Here is a 6,475-nt window from a genome sequence, read left to right as displayed (position 1 = left end):
CTGAAAATGTCCACTAGAATGAGAATATTCACCCAATTTTTTTTTTAAATCACAGAAGTTGTGTGTTGTATAGTCAGTCAACCCTGAAAATGAAGGATGTTATTATTAATATGACATTGAAGCTAAAGAAAGAATGTAAAGTTATTATTCATGTCCTTTAGCATCTAATTTGTAGAGAATAGCAGTAAAACAGATCTCTGCAGCATACCTTAACCCATAACCTCTGCAACACTGTAGACTCTTTAACTGTTAGAAGGGTGTACTTCCTGAGGATGCGAGATAGCTTATCTGCAGCAGACCTATTTAGGTCACTTGTAGTTCAACATGTCTGCTGCACAGGCAGAGGAAAAGTAGCAACCTTTAGCATTAAGAGCAACAGTTTCATCTGCTCAGGATGATTTATTGCCATTTTAATGGCATCCTGACAACTTTGCTATCAGCAATTTGAATCACAGATTACGGGCGGAAAGTCATAAAGTCCAAAGAATACCTGAGAGCGCTAGGACTGACATCACCGTGCTAGTCTGCGGACAAGAGGAAAACCTACTGACAGGGGTAGACAGATGGTAATTTGTGTCTGTTTGTTTTCTGAGTTCCTCTCAGGCTATAATTGTAGATAAAGTTCATTCATACCATTTATGTAGCAAAATGTTCTCTTTGTCTGTCCTTCAAGTGTCATGGTGGATTTTTTTATGTACTCCCTCTTATAAATCAGATTTGTAATGTTTTCTTAGTACACTGATGGTGTTTGATTAATACATACACATTTGTTGTACAACACAATAACATTCTCCTTTGATCAGTTATACCAAGTTAGAACTACTCCACAGAGACAGCGATATCCCTAAATCACTATCATCATGCAGCTGATAGGAAGGAATGCAAAACTCAGAGTCCTAGTCCCCTGGCATCAGATGCAACAAAATATCACTCTGACCTTTAAATGATCATATAAAAGAAAGGAATACTGAGAAAGGGGGATTTTTTTCACTTTACTGCAGGCGTTCAGTCTGCCTCCAGTGAGAGCTCTTTTAAAGTTGCACCTGTGCAGCATGGCGGGGGTAAGTCTGCAGGCTTGATGTGGGCCCACTGTGTTCTCAACCCCCTCAGGAAAGGAAAGTGTTAGAAGGGGCTTTGTTGTCTGCTCTTGCTACACCTCATATATATTTTAAAGGGACAAACACAAAAGAGCAGTCTGGCCCTCCGTTGTTTATAAAAATCAGCGAGGTGGAAGGCCTCTGATATTCCCCTAAAGGTAAATTAAGCGTTTCATTGTGTCCACATTTCAACATGAATATGAGCCTTCACCATCGCTTTATCGCTCACAGTAGATGAGGCACTTCCAGACAGCTGGTTTCACTTTTTCGCTCCTCTCATGCTTTTCTTTTGTTCAAAGTCTACCTCTTTTGATTCATCCTGAGTAATGGTGTGAGATTCCCTTTATTCTTCTCACACGTCTTCCACAGCTGGTCGTCCTCTGAGCAGGACACTGGAACAGCCACAGATCTGGAACTGTAGGCCTGTCTACACGATGGCCACAGTTTCCATTTGCTTTTTAAATAACCAGCTGTCTGTACATGTTGTCTACCTGCACTCTAAAATGCTGCTGTTTAAATATACTGCACATATATCACTTTACAGTATGTTCTGCTCATAATCTGTAATTAAACATATTTATTGTAGAAATCAGTGATGTTAACACATTCACACCATTATAACAAGGACAAAGATCGTTAAATATGTTTTGAATTTGAATCCGTTTTATTATATTTGAATAAATTATACACAGTAGTGTCTTAGTTCCCCTCTTAAAAAAGATTCACAGTACTTTTGCATATATGCACATATATAATACATGTTTCTCTTTTTGAGTTAATTCACTTTTTCATTCCATGTCATAGTTAGAATTCGCAGCCTAGGCTTTGAATATTGTCTTTAGGAAAGGAAGGGTTTAAAAATACAAAAAATGTTAAACATTTTTCCAAATCTATTTTGTACTTCTGCTGTACATGAGAAAACTTTCTGCTACTGGTGTTTAAATTAAAAATAAATGATTAAATAAGAATGGTTTGAGAACTGCTGGAGATATAACATTACAATTCATGACACTCCTGTCTACTCCAGTCTAGTTAAGTTTAGTTCAATTCATGAACAGAGCATTCACAACCGAAATAAGTCTGCACAAAAAGAAAGTCCAGCTGGTTCCAATTAAATATAGTTCTTTTCGTTCTCATGTTCTTATATTTCCTCACCTGAACTGGACTGAACAGCTTTACTGATTTGAATTCACCAGATTTTTCAGGTATTAACTTCAATACTATCACAGATATGTGATTATGTCCAGGAGTCTCCACTGTCACTTGACTGCCTCCAAAATAAACCTTTTTCTTTATCGTTTAAAGAAAAAAAACAGACCAATTTAAACTGGATCACTTCTTGATACAAACATTATATTACTTAAGATACGTTGGTACATTGAGAGACTTTGCTACTGTCAAAAATATATTTTTCCAACAAGATATCATGGATGATTACATATGACTGTATTTTATATCAAATAGCCAGAGTCAGTGGTCCACAACTTAACAAAAGTCGACGTGTTGCACAAGCCTTTCTCTATTTCTCCCCTGAGCCTACACACATCCTATGAAGTGCCAATCATTCCACAGCTCACCATGTCAGGGTCTCGCCAGGCCCCGTGATGGACAGGTTTTTTTCTGCACAGAGGTGTGGTCTGCAGGAGTCAAGCTGAGTCGTATTATTGGGGGACATACTTAATAAGATCTACAGCAGGGAAAGTGCCAGCCCTTAAGGTTCGATTTCCCCTTTGGCATAATACCGCCTTTGTGGGGCATGGAGATAGAATCACACCTCTTGCAGAGTCCTAAATTGAAATGTAAAGGAGCGAGCTGGGTGGGAAAAGAAATTATTAAATTATGTTCAGAGGGAAAACTTCCAAATCATGCCAGTGAGAAAAACGTTCTTTCTACGTCACATTTGACGAGTTGTTGTCATTTTAATAATGATTAACTTATCAATCATTATTGTTAGCACTCTTAGCGCCTCGTTAAACCTCTTAAATACTCCTCCATGTTCAAAGCCGAGGAGAAAACAAAAAAGAAATGGAAAGAAGGTGATTCACTGATCCAACGCTGTAATTCCTTGACACATTTCTTGTAACCACTGCTTGATCTTAAGCCCAGAATCAACAACAGATAAGCCATTTCTGTGTCTCTTCTCTTTGATCTAGAGTACCCCTCCTTCAGCCTCCCCCAGCCCTCTGGAGTAGAAATCATACGGTTCTTGTTCTGGACCCCCGTTCTGGATCTGGTGCTGAAGACCCTTGAAGAAGGGGAAGGAGGCCCTGCTAAACAGATGCCTGAAAGCCTTCCACTGGGCCTCATTCCTTCACTGTAATAGACTGTCTGTAAACACATGATGATATGATTATGAAAAGTATTTTTAAAGGATTTCAATGCTAAACTACCTCCATCTGTAGTTTGTGCCTCTTCGTCCATACACCAGGGATTTGAAGCATTACTTACCGAGCATTTTAGTGTTTTACTTTAAAAAAGCAGTGACTTAAAATACCCTAAAAGGAAGAGAAGAGTCACATAAGGTCAGCTCTTTTATGGAGGTAATCAGAGTTCTCTTCCTGTCTATTCTTGTCCTATTCACAGAAGCTGGCCTTCTCTCCCAAACTGAAACTGGACACCCGAAGGTTTTGTTATGGGTTTACAGCTCCAGAGGACAAGGAGACAAATAAGCCAAAGAAGGGAAAAGGTGGGAGGTGGGGGTGCAGCGATGCCTTTGGTGTTGGAGCTCTGCTGTAAAACTGACATGGAAAAATACTTCTGAGGTTTGTGCCTTTAATAAAAAATAGTAGTTGCGTTGCATGACTATGTTTATAGATCAATTAAACTAGTTTGAAAAGAGCTAACCCACAAAGGAAATAAATGCAAACTGTGAAATCGTGTCAATGCATCCTGTAGGGAAACTACTTCAGTTTGATCCAAGTTCATAAAGTCTGCACAGACAAAAGGAGACAGGATTTATCTAGCTGTAACTCACTCACCTGCAAACGTTAGGTGGTCTGCTCGGATATTTAACCAATCTTCCTACCTAAAATGACAGAGCTGGTTTCCTGATAGGCCTTTCAACAGAGTTGTGTTCAGCAGGGTCATTTCAGAAGCTTTAATGTTTGATGTTTCTATCATTCTCCTGTTAGAAAACCCATTTGTGACCAGGTTTCAACCATCTGACCCAAACAATCTCCCTCAGAAGCGAGGACATTAGTCAGATTATGCAAGAACAACATCATTGACAAAAAAGCCTTTGTCCAGATAGAAGTGTCAAAATTCAACATCTTATTACTGATGGGAATTCTTCCCTGGTCTCCAAAGTCAACAGCTTCAAGCATGACTTATATTTCCACTTGGCTAAATGGACAAAAAACGCATTTGACAGACAAGACAAAGATTGATCTGTTACGGTCATTTGACAAGAACTTTCAGAGAAGTTAAGGTGATGTTTTCTAAACGTAAAACCGCTGTACCAATTGTCAAGCATGATGGTGGCTGCATCATGCTGAGGGCCTTTTCTAGTGTCAGTGCAATGCACAGCAGAATGCCGTGTCCAGATTCACCTTCATATTATGCCAATAGCGTCGTAAAGCAGAGCTAATTTAGTTGCGTGAACTGATAAACAAGCAAACTGTAAACAGATCAGTGACTGACAGATTTTTGTCTACGGTTCCTTAAAAGATCAAATTCGGTCCCTGTTGTTAAACCTAGAAAAAAGAAAAAGTCAGAGAAAAATTCTATTCAAGAAACCCAAAGACTAAATAAATTAACTAAGACAAAGCAAAAAAAAGAAAGAAAATCAAACATATAATACAAAATGTTCCTCACTGTGGAATGTAGAAAGTAAAAAAAAAACAAAAGTTACAAAAATGCAACAAAATAAATCCCCAAGGGCAATTTTCTCTCCTAAAATGATGATGAATCAGGCAAAATAAAAAGTTGCTACAGATTTGGCATCCTCACCTCCCTGGGATCCGAGCTGAGTATTCGTAGAGAAACTGGTATTTCACAGGATCAAGGCTGGCCTGATCTGAAGCTCAACAAGAGGTCAAAATATGTCAGCAGGCCCACCTGTTGGTGGACCACACAGCAGACTCAAAGGTCTGCTGATAGTGTAGGAGATTAAAGTCTATCTATCTGTGTCTGGGCAGGCTCTTAAAGGGCGGCGGGGGTCATCAAGAAAGGGAGGTGAAGGAGGCTTTGAGGGTCGAAGGGTGAGCATCCGGCAACTGGGAGGTTAACCATGGCACTGGGCATGGGGGTTGAAGCGTTGGGACTTCCAGTCGGTCACTGGTTGAGTGATGGGGGAAAAAAAAGAAAGTCCCTCATGACCCCCACCCTTTTGCTCCCCAGCCGAGAAGAGTTGGAGGGGACTAAAGCCCCCCATTGTTGTCCCCTCACATGGGATCACCAAGTCCCTGGCAGGAGGAGGAGGATGGCGGGGGGGCTGGAGAAAGGATGGCGCTGTTTTGGGAGGGGATGGGTATGGTGTGTGTGAGTGTTGGGAAGTAATGGGGGGGTTGTCCCGCCAGCTCAAACACAATCGTGTGATAGGACTTGGCCCTATCTAATCAAGGGCAGGAGGTCACTTCCGAACAACTGGGCAATAAAAGATTATTTCCAGCCACATAACAGAGGAGCCGTTGAAGGGGGAGGAGAGAGGGAGAGGGGTGGGACTGAGCAACAGCAGGATGGGGAGGGGGGGAGTGCCTGTCTGTGACGAGAGGAAGTGAATTGAAAAAAGCCAGCAGACGGGAACCATCTGTCTGGATGCGTAGTCTAATCTCAGAAAAAAGAGGGAATGATGTGGGGCGGGGGCGGGGTGAGGGAATAAAGAAAGGCCAAGCTTCCTCCTCTCCTTTGCCAAATCCGTCTGTCTTTTCTTGCTGTGTACCTGATGTGCATGTGGGATGCTTTTTTTTGTTTTCGCTGGTTGAGATATCAAAGGAGAAAACGGAACAAAAGTGGGCACAGGGGGGCTGGAATGCAGAATTAACACATTTAAAAAAAAGTTCCACGGGGTCATTAAAGAGGAACAAGGACATGATTTTTTCAGAGGAAAAGCTTAGAGATAGTTTTTAACTGGGAGAGAGGGATATCATCAACAAGGTGATTTATCTACGATGCAGGCTCTAATTTCTATTTATTTAAGATGAAGTATTGTCAATACTTTGATGTGCAAAAAATTTCATACCCCTTAAATGTTTTCAAAAACTTTGATTTACTTTAATTGGATTTTAAGTGACACAGTAAGACATTAACCCTTTCATGCATGAATTATGATCCTTTGTGTCAGAATTTTTTTTTCCATTTTTTAAAATTCTTTCCTTAAGGCATAAAAAAGGTAGGAAAATTTTTTTGTAAAAATAATTTTTTTTTTATTTTTTATTTTT

Source organism: Xiphophorus couchianus, chromosome 23, assembly GCF_001444195.1.
Source record: "Xiphophorus couchianus chromosome 23, X_couchianus-1.0, whole genome shotgun sequence".
Classification (NCBI taxonomy): Eukaryota; Metazoa; Chordata; class Actinopteri; order Cyprinodontiformes; family Poeciliidae; genus Xiphophorus; species Xiphophorus couchianus.
Note: the sequence above shows the minus strand (reverse complement) of the source record.